Below are 18,363 nucleotides of genomic sequence, written 5' to 3'. Positions count from 1 at the left end.
CATCCTTTAAAAATGTCTCTTGGTTCATATTGATCACTTCTTTCATGCTACTAAAATCCACCAATCACACATCTGTGTTAAATTTCACATGTCATGCATTTGACTATTTCACCAGCAAACAATGCCTTTTAGAACACTGTTCCTATTCTCATCATAGCATACTGCATTTTTGTGATTGTCTTCATCAACAAACTTTGGAAAGATATTCTATACTACAGCCCAGGTCATTAAATGTGAATCAATACCCCTAAAGGTGGACTAGGAAAGAGCGCTGTGTGCTTTTCTCCAAACAACACAATAGTTCACTGCATCCACTTCATGTACAGTGGATGCACAGTTAATTGGGCAGATGTAACTAGAACATTTTGGCCCAATTAAGCAGCTGCCCCAAATAGCCAAAGTTTCATGGAAATAGTTAAAAAGGGATTAAAAAGACAAACTGAGTAACAAATTATGTATCTTAATGAAATACAGAACAAATTACCAACACTATTCACAACACTCAAAAACTTCTATAGATTACTTTTTTAATATATATTAGTTCTGCTTTTACGCGATTTTAAGCTATTCATTATACATATACAGAACTGTAAAGATTTACTGACGAAGGGTCTCGGCCTGAAATGTCGACTGCACCGCTTCCTACAGATGCTGCCTGGCCTGCTGCGTTCACCAGCAACTTTGATGTGTGTTACTTATATATTTACTTTTTTCTTCTATATTATGTATTGCATTGAACTGCTGCTGCTGAGTTAACAAATTTCACAACATGTGCCAGTGATAATAAACCAGATTCTGAATACGATTACAGTATTATAAATCTGTGAATTAGTTCCTAACAGTCAACAACGGAGGGATTCATCCAGTGTACACTGGCACTCCCTTGATTGACTGTAAATGAACAACATCAGTGCTGACACTTTGTGCAGATAATTGACTACCTACATAGGAATGTTTTCAAAAGTTGCATCCTCCAAATCTTCATTTCCATTGTAACATTCAAGATGATTGTCAATACCTTCAAGTTCTTCATAGTTCCTAACTTGCTGAAGTCATGAAACCGTTTCATTTTCCTAGCTGTATCTCTCATCTCCAATCCTGAATGCTTGAAACCGCAGTGAGCAGAAGAGTTCTGAATTGTCTTACTGCTTATTACTCGCCATCTATCAGACAAAAATCACTGCTTCTTGAACACAAGCACCTGCAACTGAAGCTACTTAAAAACTGTTCGCTCTAAGCACAGTGTAGTGTCCAACAGCCACACAAGTGCATGTGACTGACGCTAGTTAGAAACTGATTGGCAAGTCTCCTGTTACTGCTGCATCTCAACCTATATTCCTTCAATCACATGTCTACTACATGCAATTAATTTATCATTATCCTTCGCTTCAAAGGTCTTACTTCTTTTTCTATCTTTACTGGATTTCATCTTTCACTGACATAGACTTGATGTTGTACTGATCCTCTGCTTGCTTTTCATAGCTTCAGTAGGCTTAAGAGCTACTAAATGATAAAGGGTCTCAGCCCAAAACATCGGCCATTAATTCTTCTTGATAGATGCTTCCTGGTCTGTTGAGCTCCTCCAGTATTTTGAGTGTGTTATTCTGGAATTCCAGCTCCCACAGAATCCCCTGTGTGTATGACACAAATGACAAACTGCCAGGATACTTATGTAAATTTTTTGAAATGATTTTAAAACTGGGAAGCCTGACATCAGTTGCAGGAAAGTTACTGGATGGTATTCTAGGGAAATAGATATATGAATGTTTGGATGTACAGGGACTGATTAGGGATAGACAGCATAGCTTTGTGTGTAGTAGATCGTGTCTAACCAATCTTATAGAGTCATTGAGGAAGTTACCAGGAAAGTTGATGAATGCAAGGCAGTGGATATTGTCTACATGGGCTTTAGCAAAGCATTTGACTAGCTCCCGCATCGTAAGCTGGTCAAGAAGGTTCAGTCGCTTGGCATTCAAGATGAGGTAGTAAATTGGATTAGACATTGACTTTGCGGGAGAAGCCAGAGAGTGGTAGTAGCTGGTTGCCTCTCTGACTGGAGGCCTGTGACTAGTGGAGTGTCACAGGGATCGGTACAGGATCTGTTGCTATTTATCATCTACTGTACATCAGTGATAATGTGGTTGACTGAATCATCAAATTTACGGATGACACTAAGATTGGGGGTGTAGTGGTCAGCAAGTAAGACTATCATAGCTTGCAGCAAGATCTGGACCAGCTGGAAAAATGGGCTGAAAAATGGCAGATAGAATTTAATGCAGGCAAGTGTGAGGTCCACTTTGGGACGGCCAACTAGGGTGGGTCTTATACAGTAAACAGTAGGGCACTGAGGAGTGCGGTTGAACAAACAAAGGAATCTGGGAATACAGGTCCATTATTCATTGAAGGTGGTGTCATAGGTAGATAGGGTCATAAAGGAAGCTTTTGGCACATTGGCCTTCATAGATCAAAGTACTGAGTACAAGAGTTGAGATGTTATGTTCAAGTTGTAGGAGACATTGGTACCTATATGGAGTATTGTGTGCAGTTTCGGTCACCTACCTATAGGAAAGATGTAAATAAGGTTGAAAGAGTTACAAGGATGTTGCCGGGACTGGGGGACCCGAATTCCAAGGGAAGATTGAATAGGTTAGAACTTTATTCCCTTGATTGTGGGGAGATTAGATGGGACTATACAAAGTTATGAGGGGTATAGATAGGGTAAATGCAAACAGGCTTTTTCCACTGAAGTAGGGTGAGACTACAACTAGAAGTCATGGGATAGGGGTGAAAGGTGAAATGTTTAAGGGAACATGAGGGGAAACCTCTTCACTCAGAGGGTCATGAGCGTGTGGAACAAGCTGCCAGCAGAAGAGGTGGGTGTGATTTTGATTTAAATATTTAAGATAGGTACACAGATGGGAGGGGTATGTAGGGCTATGGTCTCGGTACAGGTCAACTGGACCAGGCCTGCATGAGCCTAGCCTAGCTGGCCCTTTTCTGTGCTCGAGTTTTCTATGAGTCTATGACTTACAAAATGTGCAAATTAAGATAACAGATAACTTCAGTATACACAATGAATACCTTAACACGGTATCAATCAAAAATGTGGTAAAAATTATGCCTTTTCCCAAATAAACTTAGAGCACTGAAAGCAGCCCCACAAGTAGACAGGGTAGTGAAGTAGTTTATCATACTGGCCTTCATTGGTTAGAGCACCGAGTTTAGAGTAGGAACATTATCATGCAGTTACATACTATAAGTCGTTAGTGAGACTTCACTTGGAGTATTGTGTATAGTTTTAGTCAGTCTGTTATAGGAGAGACATTGTCAAGCTGAGGAGGGTGCAGAATAAACTCAAAAGGACGTTGCCTGGCCTAAAGGGCCAGAGTTACAGGGAGAGGTTGGCTCACTGGATCGTTATTTCTTGGAGTGCAGGAGAATGAGAGATGACCTCAGAAAAGTTTATAAAATCATGAAGGTGGACCATCATCATCTTTTCCACAGGACTGGGGAATTCAAAACTAGAAGGCATAGATACAAGATAAGTAAGAGGGGAGAGATTTAAAAGAGACCTGTGTGATAACGTGTTTTTTTTTTACACAGAGCATAGTGAATATATGGAATGAGCTGCCAGGGGAAGGGGTTAAAGCAGATACAATTGCAATCTTTAGGAACCATTTGGACAGGTACATGGAGTGGGAGGATTTGGAGAACTATGGGCTGAAAGTGAGCAGCTAGGACCAGCATGGAGTATACTGCTGTGGAGAGTCAGGCTGAAGGACGTGTTGCTGTGCTGTGTGACTCTGTGACTTGATGAGATACGGCGGACGCTTGACGAGCTGGTTTCATATCCTTCTGCCTAACTGCACCTGCAAATGCATCCTTTTAGTTGTATCGCTGAAAGCATGTCAGAGGCGAAAAAGTAAGAATATACCAAACGATATTTCAGCAAATGGGGCTTGAGTTATTGTACTGTACCATTCCTAAATGTTGTAGTGGAAGGACTTGATAATGATCAATAGTCTAAGGAGAGAATGCCAATTTTTCTAAAGAATAGTGAAGATTCCTTCTCTATTCTTTGGTCAGATACATTTGTTTCATGTATGTAAGTGACATGCAGTACTTTTTCCATTCTTTATACTTGCCCTGGATCTGGCTAATGGAGAATGCTATGTCCCTTATTGTTCAAAAATCAGACTGACCTCTTGGGCCTGTATCCACACTTTATTTAACAGCACTCCAGTGGAGAGTTTTCCTGGAATGCTCAGCTGTCAGAGTTCTCAGCATTCGCAATCAGTGCATTCTTTACTTTTGTAAAATATAATGTCTTGAGTCACTTAGACTGAACTCCTGCATAGAGACAATGGAGAAGTACCACTTTCCCACATTTGATTATTCTGGCTAGAATACCATCTCTAGCTTGTTATCTCCAGGGGAACTCAGACCTTCTTAAAGACTACATGTTGGGCTCAGAGTCCAACTCATTCACTCAACCAATTCTTAATATCATCTAGCTCTCTGAGAGTGAGATAATCTTATGCAAAATCTAGTTCAAGACAATGTTCCTGCCAGCATTACAAATGTTTACTTCAGTCTGTAATGATGTTGCTTGACTTGTTCTTTAAATTCACTATTTTTATATCACAGGTTCTGGTGCTCTTTAATATATGTTATCACAAATCTTCCTGTCATTTCCATTTTTCTTGTAACTGTTAAATATCTTTACAAAGATGAAGTTATATTTCGTTCCCACGTTGACTCAGTTTGATGTACAAAATTTCTAGTATGTTAGGACTTCTGAGCTGATTGTGGACTTCAGAAAGGGCAAGATGAGGGATCTCAAACCAATCCTCACAGAGGGATTCAGAAGTGGAGCGAGTGAGAATTTCACATTCCTGGGTGTCAGTATCTCTGGGGATCTAACCTGGTCCCAACATACTGATGCAGCTATAAACAAGGCAAGACAGCCTTATATGTTTGAGGACATTTGGTTTGTCACCTAAAACACTTGAAAACTTCCATAGATGTACCATGGAGAGCGTTCTGACAGGCTGCATCACTGTCTGGTATGGGGGGGGGGGGCCAGGGGCTACTGCACAGGATCAAAAGAAGCTACAGAAAGTTGTAAAATTAGTCAGCTCCATCATGGGTATGATCCTCCAGAGTATCCAAGACATCTTCAAGGAGTGGTGCCTCAGAAAGGTGTTCATTATTAAGGACCCCATCACCCAGGACATGCCTTCTTCTCATTGTTACCTTCAGGAAGGAGGTACAGAAGCCTGAAGGTACACACACACAGTGATTCAAGAACTGTTTCTGCCCCTCTGCCATCCTATTTCTAAATGGACATTGAACCCATGAACACTACCTCACCTTTTTTTATATTATTTTTGTTTTTGCACTTTTTAATGTAACTCTCGCTTTACAGCAGTTACATTCATTTACCTATTTAATATACATGCACATATATATCTACTGTAATTAATTTTATTTATTCATTTTCCTATATTTTATGATGTAGTGTATTGTATTGCTGCCATTAAGTTAACAAATTTCAGACATATGCCGATGATATTAAACCCGATTCTGATTCCGATTTCCAGATACAATTCATCCAAGGAATGTTCTATCTTTTCAAAATGCTGCTTGTCAATCTTTAATGAAGTCAATTAGTCAGAACATTTCAGACTAGTTATTTTTATTCTATTTCCAGAATTTTCTTTCTATAAGAATTAAGTAAATAATTACTGACAAAAGTTAATATTTGTTTCTAGTGTTCTCAATATTAAATTAGACAGAATGAGGATCTGTAATTCTATGTTGCTTGGAACAGACTACTTTTCTCTCCTTTTGAAATGATAGAATTTTTTGCATGGGCAAGGCTTCTCCTGCAAGTTATAATACAGTTTAGGAGTTAAAGTCACTTATCAGCATAGATGCAGGTGATCAATTTTTGCCGTGGTACCTTCTGTGACAGTGCCATCTGTGGATTACAAGATCAATTTAGGCCAAAAGCATTTTATGAAATGCTTTCAGAAGCATTTTACTTAGATTAAAAAACATTTTGAAAGCATTCTTTAACTTGTTTTTAACTTTTCATTTTTCTTAAATTGTGATCCATCACCAAATGGCCAAAGTCATTTTCTGTGTCATTGGACACATTGGTACCTTCCATGAAAAAAAATTAACACAAAGAAATGTATTAGTCTGAAGTTGTATGCAGTTGGAAAACTGGTATACATTCTATGCCAGCTTACAGAATTATTTAAGATGGCATAAATGTTACTGGGCTATAATTGTCCTGACCTTCTCCATGTCAGAATGTGTTAACTTGTTCTCTTAAAGTGCCAGTTGCTGTCAAGTTCCTTACTTTAGCAACAAATTCAGTGAAGCTCCCTATCATGAGAGTGCTTTTTCAAGAATTGTAAAGATCATATGTAAATCCAAGGCACAAAGAACCAACAGTAAAAGTGGCAAGATTTATTCAGCATCTGATTCACTTGGTATTTAGTTCTGAACTGTTTGTCAAGGTTTCTCCAGGCCTGAGACAGCCATTGATCCAGGTCGACCTTGTGGTCAATATCCTATCAATGGGATCTGCTCAGCTCAAGGCCTCCTCCTTCCTTCGAGTTTTACCTCTGTTTATTTGTGTTCTCCTGCCACTGCATAAAATGGATGTGTTGGGTTCAGGAGTTTGGTTCAAGCTCTGCAATTACACTACCTACTCACTGGAGTGATCCTGGAGTTATTGGCACAAAGTTCATGGTCCACTGGGCAACAATGTTGCTTTCCTTCTTGCAGTAAGTTGGTGACTGTTTCAGAGCTGCAATGGGCCATGAGGACACACTCACTGCAGTCTACTTAATGCACAACTGTGCAATATATTACGTTGCCCGCTTTTTTTAAAATGAAAGTTTTCATCCAGATCAGGAAATCAAAAGAATATGAAAGTTTTCATCCAGACCAGGAAATCAAAAGAATTTGATCTATGAAGCAGTCATATATGAATTTCCCAGTCTTGGGGAAATGAACTGGCCACTTTATCCATACCCTTCTTGATTTTATGAACTTCATGAGATCACCTCTTATTCTCCTGAGCTCCAGAGAATAAAAATTCAGTGTGGCCAATCTCCCCCCATAACTCTGGCCCTCTAGTCCAGGCAGGTTCAGTGTAAATCTCTTCGGAATCCACTCCATTTCGACACTGTATTTCCTGTAACAGGGCGACCAAAACTGTACAAAGTACTCCAAGTGCAGTTTCACCAACAACTTATATAAGTGCAACATAACATCTTTGTTCCTAACTCAGTGCCCTGATTAATGAAGGCCAGCATACTACACGCCTTCTTCGAAATCCTGTCTACTTGTATGGCTTCTTTCAGAAAACTGTGTTCTTGTACTCCCAGATCCCTCTGCTTCAGTGCCCTGCCATTTACGGCCCTGGTTTGAATGTCCAAAATACATCACATCATATTTGTCTAAGTTGAAACCCATTTTGCCATTCCTCACTCCTTCTCCCTAAACTGATCATTTGTTGCTCCTTCTCAAGCATCGGGCAGCAGTTTTGTCGTTTCCATACGATTTGACTGTTTTTAAGAGGCCGAGTTGCTAGCCCGATGCTCAACCCAGCATGCAAGGGGCCAGCTGGATTCGCCTTGAAGTCTGGTGCTGATGCCACTACACCACTGGCACCAGCCAAAACTGATCAAGGTAACTTTGTAATTCACTGCAGATTCATTGTAATTTGCTTCACTACAAACAAAACCCTTTCATTTAGTTTTCTGTTCCTGGAATCGCTATGCTAAAGGTCTTGCATTTTAATTTCTTACCTAATGAATTATACTCATTTTGCAGGACTTACTTCCTTGTTCTGTTTGTGGAGTCTGTACAAATGTTTCAACAACCTCTGGCTGTTTATCTTCTTCCTCAAGAATTTCTTGCAGCTGTTGAGAGATCCTCGACTCAACACATCTTACTGATCTCTTCTATGGCTACAGAATCTCCTGCCTGACTCCGTAACTATTGCGTCTCCTATCACTTTTGATCTGCCTGACTTAATGAGCCTAATGAGCCTGGAGCTGGCTGCTGTGCCCTGATAGGGCGTATCTGCAGCAGTATCCAAAAGGATGGTGAGTGGCTATGGGGGAGCCCCATATTGACTTCTTACTTGCCTTACCTCTCCTGGTGGTCAGCGAGGCCTGTACATTGGGTGTGACCACCAGTAAAACTCTCACCTATGGAGCTGTCAGTTTCCTGATGATTCTAGGTATATCCAACTCCAGTTCCAGTTCCTTGACCTGCTTTGTCAGAAGCTGCAACTGGGTCCACTTCCTACAGATGTAATAAATAGGGAGGCCATGAGGTTCCCTCACTCAATATCTTTTAACTTATGGTCAATAAACAAAAACACAGCAGAATATAACTGATAAAACCAGTGTTGAACTTAACACACAGATGTGTATTGCAACAAACAGGAAACAGTTTTTTTTCCATGGATGAGGAATCTTATGAACTTGGTCAACAACCAATAATATCATTGCTGTAAGTGGGTAAAAGCCCCAAAGCAACACAGATTATAACGGATTGTGTATTTGTCAAAACAAGCAGGATAAGACATTAAATTTGAACCTTTAACATTAATGTCTTTGACACAGGTTACCTGAAGTAACCTAAAACTGAAGCTTGTATTAATTTCTCTAGGAAATAATTATTGGCAAATCATTATAGGTTGTGTTTTCTGGGAAGTTTTTCTAACCTAACTCTTAGCCTCTGGTATCAAGAAAAATTCCTGGTCAGATGTGTTGAATCATATTGATTTTTCAAAGAGATCAGATTACTATATACATTTTATCAAGAATAAAGAGGTAGAAATATTTTTATAGAATCCAACATCAGATTCTAATCATTAGTTACAATTAATCAACTGAAGACACGAGACTGCAAATGCTGACATCTGCAGCAAAAATAAACAGCATGGAGGAACTCAGCAGATCAGGCAGCATCTGTGAAAGCAAAGGGATAGTTGGCATTTCAGGTCAAGATGAGGACCCTTCTAATGCAGGGTCTTAATTGAAACATTGACTAGCCCTTTGCCTCCATAAATGCTGCCTGGCATATCGGTCTCCAGCGGTTTATTTCTTATTCTTAACAGAATCATAGATTTACACAGCGTAGAAACAGGCCCTTCTGCACACTTCATCCGTGCCAACCAAAGTGACCAGCTAATTTTGCCTGTGTTTGGCCTGTGTCAATCAGATTTTTCATATCCTAAAAATTAAACTGGATAAATCACAAAGCTTTAAAGACTCAAATAGACAAAAATTGTCAGAGGCAAGGGAACTTTTTGAGCTTACAATCTCTAAGACACTTGGGTGTTGAGTCTATTGGTAGATTTGAAATGGATACTGAATGATACAATTTACATGCAACACATATATGATGTCACAATATTAAGCTTGCACTAAACATCAGCATGACCAAGGAAATGACTGTGGAGTTCAGGAAGGGAAGATCAGGAGAATAGACACTAATCCTCATTGATGGGTCAGTGGTGGAAAGGATGAGCAATTTAAAGTTCTTGGTCATTGTCATCTCAGAGGATGTATCCTGGACCCAGCATATTGATGCAATCATGACAAGGGCATGTCAGTCACTATTCTACATTACAAATTTGAGGAGATTTAGTATGTCACCCAAAACTCTAGCAAATTTCTACAGGTGTACTGTGAAGAGCATTCTAACTGGTATGGAGGCACCAATGCACAGGATTAAAAGAGGCTTCAGAGGGTTGCAGTCTCGGCCAGCTCCATCACAGGCACAGTTGAGAACTTCTTCAAGAAGCGATGCCTCAAGAAGGCAGCATCCATCATCAAGTACCCTTACCAACCTGGACCAGTCTTTTTCCTTTCTACCATCAAGCAGGAGGGACAGGAGCATAAAGATCTCTTCCCCTCTTCCATCAATTTTCTGAAGTGTATGGACCCATGGTTTGCTATTTCTCTTTTGCATATTTATTATTTAATTAGTAATATGCTATGTCTAGACTGTACTGCTGCCACAAAACAACAAATTTCACAAATTATGTCAGTGACAATGAACTTGATTCTGATTATAATTCTCATTATCTTGTGGTTTGAAGTAATAAATGGGATCTCATATTGGTGGACTTGGTCAGCGATATATTTAAGCAGTAAGCTTACACTGACTACTACCTGGTGCTTTTCCAGTCACCTCTCTTCCCTTTCACTGTGAAGACCCCAAGGAGAACAAGAAATGCTGTTGAGGTTAGAAAATATTAGCTTTCCTTATTAACAAAGAGCCAAAAATACCCTAACAAGTCAATTATAATACAAACAAATATTCTGTTCTGCATTGTCTCACTTGGAAATCATTCTGATCACATATGCCTGATGTATTAAATTTTTAATTCTTTTTGAGATATTTAAAAAATCCATGGCCCAGTCTGACCACATTTCTGCAGCATTTTTACTAGCATTTTGCAACACCCTATTATTACATAATGCTTGTCTATCTGCCTGTACTTTACTTGTATCCTCCCCTCACTTTTACCCCACTTGAAGTGGCAAAGCCTCTACACCCTCACTTGTACGCTGGTGTTTTCATCCAAAAGCACTGGAAAGTATTTCGTTAGGACAGTTTCATTTTATCATTTTTATCAAAAATCTAGGTGAATGCAATGGAAGAACAGCCTTCAACTTCAGAGATACATAAAATGGAAAAGTCTTGGGTCTTTACAGAAGAAAAATAAATTGGAAGCAAGTCTATATGCAAAGGTGAGGAGTTTTAAATAAAATACCTTTAAAGTAGAAGATGATATAAGAATCACAACAGTACCAAACTTTAGTGGTCAAAATGGAGAAAAGAGCATAAAACAAAAGAGAAAGTTCAAGGCAAATTAAGTTGCAATTTAAGTCTAGATCTGACAGCCTCCATTCTAGGATCTTAAAAGAACTGGCTAAAGAGATTGTGTTCTCGATGTGTTTTGCTTATTTACTTATAATAATTATTTTTTTTCTTTCTTTTTGTATTTGCACAGCGTATTGTCTTGCACACTGGCTGAACATCTGTTTCTGTTGTGTGCAGTTTTTTATTGATTCTATTACATTTCCTTCTACTTTCTTTAAATGCCCACAAGAAATGAACTTCAGAGTAGTATATAGTGACATATACAGGATGTAATGTACTTTGACAATAAATTTACTTTATTGCGCGTGCGCCGGTCGTGCATGCAGCCTGTTACAGCCGTTCCAGACCAGTATTCTTACTTTTTAACTTACGTTATTTTTTTTTGCACGGTTACACGTTGAAGCTGCACCCTCTCTAACATGTTAGTAGAGAGAGTTTTATTTGGGTTTTTAGCGCTGGAAATAGTTACATTCTGACACGTCTCATTAGCGGGACAGAAGCATGGTAGCATTGTGTATTCCAGGGACCAGCTGATTGAGTTTATGCCGGCTGGTTTAGCGAGCAGAGCAGGGGACGCCCCTGCTGTAATCTGGAGGAAAACACATAGGATTCAGAGGGGGATCACAAAGTCGAGAAACGAGGACCGGGTCGAGACAACAGAGACCTATGGAGAAGAGGAGTTCAGTGGGTAATAAAATGGACGAGTTCACGGCGCTAGCCAGGCGTCAGAGAACATTTCGGGAGTGCAGTGTGATGTGTTTCACTGGAACGGGGCTGCACGAGGACATACCCAATCAAAACTTTTCCATGGATGGCTTCCAGACCATTCGGGCTGACCAGAAGTGCACTGAGAGTGGTAAGCCTAAAGGAGTTGGGTGCTTACTGTTCTGGTTAACAACAGATGGTGCAATCCGGGTCATATTACGATCGAGGAACGTGTTTGTAGACTGGATATTGAACTTTTTGCTGTTGGACTTCGGCCACATTCCACCGAGATACAACACTGGGCGGCACAGGAGGTCGTTCCTGCCTGTGGCCATCGAACTTGCAGCTCTTCTCGTGGAGGGTCAGACACCCTAAGCCAATAGGCTGGTCCTGGACTTATTTTCCATCTGGAATCGTTTGCATTTTGTTGTTTGATTGTTTGTGGTTTTTGTATTGCTATATTTATGCTCTATTCTTGGTTGGTGCCGCTGTAACGAAACCCAATTTCCCTTGGGATCAAAAAAGTATATCTATCCATCTATCTGATCTTTGGAACAAAGATGTTGAATTAGAGATGGATCGGTACATGGAACTATGACATTGTGGCCATTACAGAGACTTTGTTGTCACAATGGCTGCTGGATGTTCCGAGGTTTAGATGTTTCAAAAGGTACATGGAGGGAGATAAAATGGGGGGAGGGGCTAATTAGGGATACTATTACTGCTGCAAAATTGGAAGACATTGTGGAGGGATGGTCCACTGAGTCAGTGTGGGTGGAAGTCAGAAACAGGAAGGGAGCAATCATTCTTTTGAGAGAATCCTATGGACCTCTCCCCCCACCCCCAACCCCCAAAGCAACATGTACAATGAGGATCAGATCAGCAGCAGATTTGGGAAAGGTGAAAAAATAATAGGGTCGTTGTCATGAGTGACTTCAACTTCCCTAACATTCATCGGCACCTCCTGACTGCAAGAGGTTTAGATGGGGCAGAATTTGTTAGAGATGTATCCAGGAAGGATTCTTGACACAATATGTGGATTGACAGACTACAGGAGAGGTCATACTGGATCTGGTTAGGTGACAGATCTTTCACGGGTGAACATTTTGGAGACAGTGACCATAATTCTCCGGTCTTTAGCATATCCTTGGACAAGATAGGAAATGACAATATGGGAGAGTATTTAACTGGGATGCTATTTTAAGCAGTACATTTGGAGCGTAAATTGGAATAGATTTTCTCAGGAAAATCTACAATGGAATATGGAGGCTGTTTAGGAAGCACTTGCATGGGGCTCTGAATAGGTTTGTCCCACTGAGGCAGGGAAAGAATGGTAGAGTGAAAGAACCATGGTTGATAATAGAAGTGGAATATTTAAACAATAGGAAGAAGGAAGCATACTTAAGGCTTAGGAAGTAAATCAGACAGGGCTCTTGACAGTGTCAAGGTAGGTAGGAAGGAGCTTAAGACAGGACTTACTGTAGGAGAGCTAAAAAGGGACAGTGAGAAGGCCATAGTCAGAAGGATTAAGGAAAACCACAAGGCATTCTATACATACATGATAAACAGTAGAATGACTAGAATGAAAGTAAGACCGATCAGGAATAAAAGAGAAAATATGTGGCTAAAGTTGCAGGAGGTAGGGGACGTCTTTAATTCTCTGTAATTTACCAACAGTAGGGTGGATTTTCAACAGACAAACCAGAATGAAAACAAAACAACATTCAAGATAAGTTAGGAAATTGATTATAGGGAAGCACATATCTGGGGAAGTGTACAAGACCATCTCAAAGGCACTGAACATACCTCAGAGCTCAGCGCAGTCCATTGCGAAAAGAAGAAAAATATGAAACCACAGCCACACTGTCTAGGTCAGTCTGTGCCCCTCTAAACTTTGTCACCGATGGCACTTGTAAGTCAGGCCACTGTGACGCCAACAGTAACTCTCAGCAAGCTGCAGAAGTCAATGGCTGCAACTGAAGATGAAGTTTGTGGCACCACATTCTTTAAGGCCTTGCACAAAAAGGATATTTATGGAAGAGTGGCAAGAAAGAAGCCCTGGCTAAAAAAACACATATCCTTGCCCGTAAAGATTTTGTAAAGTGTTACTAAGAAGATACTGTAAAGATATGGAAGAAGGTATTGTGGTCAGATGAGAAAAGTAGAACTTTTTGGCTTCAAAACTAAGCAGTACTTGTGGCATAAACCTAATACTGCGCACCATCCCTACTGTAAAGAATGAAGGAGGTAGCTTCATGTTATAGGGATGCTTTTGCAGGGTCTGGAAATCTGGTCAGGATTGATGTGAAGATGAATGCTGGATAAAAAGCTGCTAGCCTCTGCCAGAAAGCTTAAATTGAAGAGGAAGTTTGTCTTTCAGCAGGATAACAACCCAAAGCACACTGCCAGAGCAACCATACAGTGGCTTCAAATGAAGAAAATTGATGTCCTTGAGTGGTCCAGTCAGAGTCCTAAACTTGACCCAATCGAACATCTCTGGCAAGACCTCAAGATTGCTGTCCATCACTGCTCCCAACCGACCTGGCACCTCGAGCAATTTTGCAAGGAGGAAAGGGCAAATCTTGCTCCATCACATTGTATAAAGCTAATAGAGTCTTATTAAAAAAGATTTCTGGCTGTAATAGCTACAAGAGGTGGTTCAACTAAGTACTGAGCAAAAGGGGATGAATACTTTTGAACTGCTGACATTTCAGTTTTTGAATTTTCATTTTTTTATGCTTTACAATTTTCCACTGCAAAAAAAGGAGCAAGTGACTCGCAAATAAAATTTTTCAGTTAAATTGATCAAAATCTCTGTTGTAATACTCATTAATGTGAACAAAGAGTTGGGCATAAATACTTTTATAAGGCACTGTAAGTGGCAAGGATACAAAGAATCTACAATGGGACGACGTCACAAGTTGGCGGCATGCACGGTTACAATGGCCTCTCTGGCTCCAAACAACTGGAACATGAAATCTACTAACTGAGTTGGCAAAAATATTGTAGATGGATGATATTATGCAGCAGGGGGAATGAAATAGTGTTTAAGTACAGAAAGATGACAAAAAAAAAACAGCAGGACAGAAAAGTTTGCATATCTTTGTATTGCTCATGAAATAGTCAACATGCAAGCCAAAGGGAAGGCCAGTTTCTACTCCAAGATGTAATGAGTAGGGAAGTTTTGTTACAACTGATGATGAGATCACATTTGGAGCATCTTCTACACCTTTGGTTTCTTTATTTAATTGAAAATAGTTCAGAGAAAGTTCACTAAGTTGACTGTTGCGATTAAGTTGTCTAATGAGATAAAATAAGCACCAAAACACAAAATACTCTGCAGATACTGGGGTCAAATCAACACTCACAACACGCTGGAGGAACTCAGCAGGTCGGGCAGCATCCGTGGAAATGATCAGTCAACGTTTCGGGCTGGAACCCTTCGTCAGGACTGTAGAGAGAAGGGGCAGAGGCCCTATAAAGAAGGTGGGGGGAGGGTGGGAAGGAGAAGGCTGGTAGGTTCCAGGTGGAAAAACCAGTAAGTGGAAAGATAAAGGGGTGGGGGAGGGGAAGCAGGGAGGGGATAGGCCACAACAGATAGGATTTCCCAGTTGCCACCCACTTCAACTCTGCTTCACATTCGCATTCGGATATGTCCATACATGGCATCCTCTACTGCCATGATGAGGCTAAACTCAGGTTGGAGGAGCAACACCTCATATACCGTCTAGGTAGTCTCCAGCCCCTTGGTATGAACATTGAATTCTCCAACTTCTGGTAATTCCCTCCCCCTCCTTTCCCCCATCCCAGTTTCACTCTGCCTCCTCCCCCAGCTGCCTATCACCTCCCTCATGGTTCCTCCTCCTTCGACTACCCATTGTGCTTGCTCCTGTCCCTTCTTCACCTTTCCTGCCTATCACCTCCCTGCTTCCCCTCCCCCATCCCATTATCTTTCCCCTTACTGGTTTTTCACCTGGCATCTACCAGCCTTCTCCTTCCCACCCTTCCCCCACCTTCTTTATAGGGCCTCTGCCCCTTCCCTCTTCAGTCCTGATGAAGGGTTCCGGCCCAAAAAGTTGACTGATCATTTCCACGGATGCTGCCTGACCTGCTGAGTTCCTCCAGCGTATTATGAGTGTTGCTAAAATAAGTACCTACGCTCAGTGAAGATCAGAAGAATAAAAAAAAAACTGAGGGGATTAACAGACTAGGTGCTGAGTGGATATTTCTCCTCAGAGGGGACTAGAACCGAGGACATAGTTTCAGATTAGGTGGTCACCCCTTTAAGACAGCAATTATGAGGAATTTCTTTTCTTAGGGAGCTGGGAATTTCTGTGATGCTTTAACCCAGAGATTTATGAAATTTGTCACAAATTATGTACATTCAAGGCCCAAATACATTAGATTGATTTTGAATGATAGGGGAAACCAAGGGATCTACAAACACAGAAAGACAAAGCAGGCTCGTTTACTCTCACAAAGATCTAGTAGAGCAATTCCATTAGTTCCTAACTCCACCTTCTTCCCCAGAATTATTTTTCTTTAGTGCTCAATGAACTCCTCTATATAAATGGATTACACCTGAACCCAAGGGAGAACAATATCCTTGTGGGCAGGTTTGCTAGAGCTGTTGGAGAGGGTTTAAACTAAGTTTGCAGGGGGATGGGAACCGGACTGATAGGACTGAATATGGGGCAGTTGGTATACAAGCTGATGCAGTGTTTAGTGAGACTGTGAGGATGAAGAGGCAGATGATAGGCCAAAATTGCAGTCAGTGGGGAGAAGTGAAGTGTAACAACATGGGGGCAAAATTGTAAAGGGTGATGAATACAGAGCTGGCTATATTTGCATCTATATAGCATACTGAATAAGGTAGATGAGCTTGTAGCGCAGTAAGGCATTGGCAGGTATGACTTTGTGGACATCACTGAAGAGTGGCTGAAAGAAGATCATAGTTAGGAGTTTAACATCCAAGGATACACTTTGTATAAAAAGGACAGGCATGTTGGCAGAGGAAGTGGGGTGGTTTTGTTGGTAAAAAAAAATGAAATCAAGCCCTTAGAAAAAGGTGACATAGGATTGGAAGATGTAGAATCCTTGTGGGTAGAGTTAAGACACTGCAAGGGTAAAAACACCCCAATGGGAGTTATATACAGGCCCCCAAACAGTAGGATGCGGGATATAAATTTCAAAAGAAAATGGAAATGGCATGTAATAAGGGCAATGTAACAAAAATCATTGGGGACTTCAATATGCAGGTAGATTGGGAAAATCAGGTTGGTGCTGGATCTCAAGAGAGAATTTTTAGAATGCCTATGAGATTGCTTTTTAAAGCAGCTTGTGGTTGCATCCACTAGGGGAAAGACAATTGGATTGGGTGTTGTGTAATGAACCTGATTTGATCTGGGAGCTTATGGTGAAGAAACCCTGAGGAAGCAGTGACCATAATATGATAGAATTCACCCTGCAGTTTGAGAGGGAGAAGGTAAAGTCAGATGCATCAGTAATACAGTGGAGTAAAAGGAATTACAGATGCAGAAGAGAGGAGCAAGCCAAAATTGATTGGAAGGGGCACTAGCAGGGATGACGGCAGAACACCAATGGCTGGAACTTCTGGTGGCAATTCAGAAGGCACAGGATAGATACATCCCAAAGATGAAGAAGTATTATAAAGGGAGAATGGAGCAACCGTGGGTAACAAGAGAAGTCAAAGACAACATTTAAATAAACGAGAGGGTATATAATATAGCAAACATTAGTGGGAAGTTAGAGAATTGGGAAGCATTTAAAAAACAACAGAAGGAAACTAAAAAAAAAACAATAAGGAGAGAAAAGTTGAAATATAAAGGTAAGGTAGCCATAAGTTTTTTCAGATTTTGGAGCACTAGAAAATGATGCTGGAGAGGTAGTAAGGGGAACAAAAAAAATGGCAGATTAACTTAATAAGCATTTTGCATTAGTCTTCACTGTGGAAGACACTAGCATTATGTCAAAAATTAGATAGTGTCAGGGGGCAGAATTGAGTGTAGGTACTATTACCAAGGAGAAGGTGCTTGGGAAGCATTTATATACAAACAGCCCCATCCGCAGCCCTATCTGGTTCCCATCCCATGCCAATTTAGTTTAAACCCTCCCCAGCAGCTCTAGCAAACTTGCCCACAGGGATATTGGTTCCCTCAGATTCAGGTGTAACCAGTCCTTTTTATACATGTCATACCTTACCTAGAATGGATCCCAATGATCCAGAAATCTGAAACCCTGCCCCCTGCACCACTTCTTCTGCCACTCATTCATCCAAATATCATCTTATGACTAGCGCGTGCTACTCGGAGTAATCCAAAGATTACCATCTTGTAGATCCTGCTCTTCAGCCTCTTCTCTAACTTCCTATACTCACTAAGCTGGAACTCTTCTTCCTTTCTACCCATGCCAATGTGCACCATGACCTCTGGCTGCTCACCCTCCCTCTTCAGAATTATCTGTAGCTACTCTGAGACATTCTGGATCCTAGCACCCAGGAGGCAACACACCATTCCGGCCTCTATCTGTCTGTCTATTCCCCTAAATACTGAGTCTCAACACTGACTTTACCCTTCCCTGCTGAATAAAAGAAAGAATATAACGTTGAGACAAATAAAAGTTTTTAAGCATTGGGAAGGGTTTTGGGCCCCATATCTAGGAAAGGATCTGCTGGCCTTGGAAAGGGCCCAAAGGAAGTTTACAGAAAGGGTA

The 18,363-nt window shown here is 40.8% G+C and overlaps 1 long non-coding RNA gene across 3 annotated transcripts in view; it reads right to left on the bottom strand.

The window, feature by feature from the left end:
- Window positions 1-18,363, bottom strand: part of LOC140202669 (uncharacterized) — a 168,279-nt gene that overhangs the window by 18,337 nt on the left and 131,579 nt on the right. For all 3 annotated transcript variants that reach the window (XR_011887151.1, XR_011887150.1, XR_011887152.1), the window contains one exon: window positions 8,235-8,331. This is a non-coding gene — a long non-coding RNA (uncharacterized lncRNA). The remainder of the gene's footprint in view (window positions 1-8,234; window positions 8,332-18,363) is intronic.

The sequence above is a fragment of the Mobula birostris genome, chromosome 9 (assembly GCF_030028105.1).
Source record: "Mobula birostris isolate sMobBir1 chromosome 9, sMobBir1.hap1, whole genome shotgun sequence".
NCBI classification, from domain to species: Eukaryota; Metazoa; Chordata; class Chondrichthyes; order Myliobatiformes; family Myliobatidae; genus Mobula; species Mobula birostris.
Note: the sequence above shows the minus strand (reverse complement) of the source record. Positions and strands in the feature narration are given on the sequence as shown.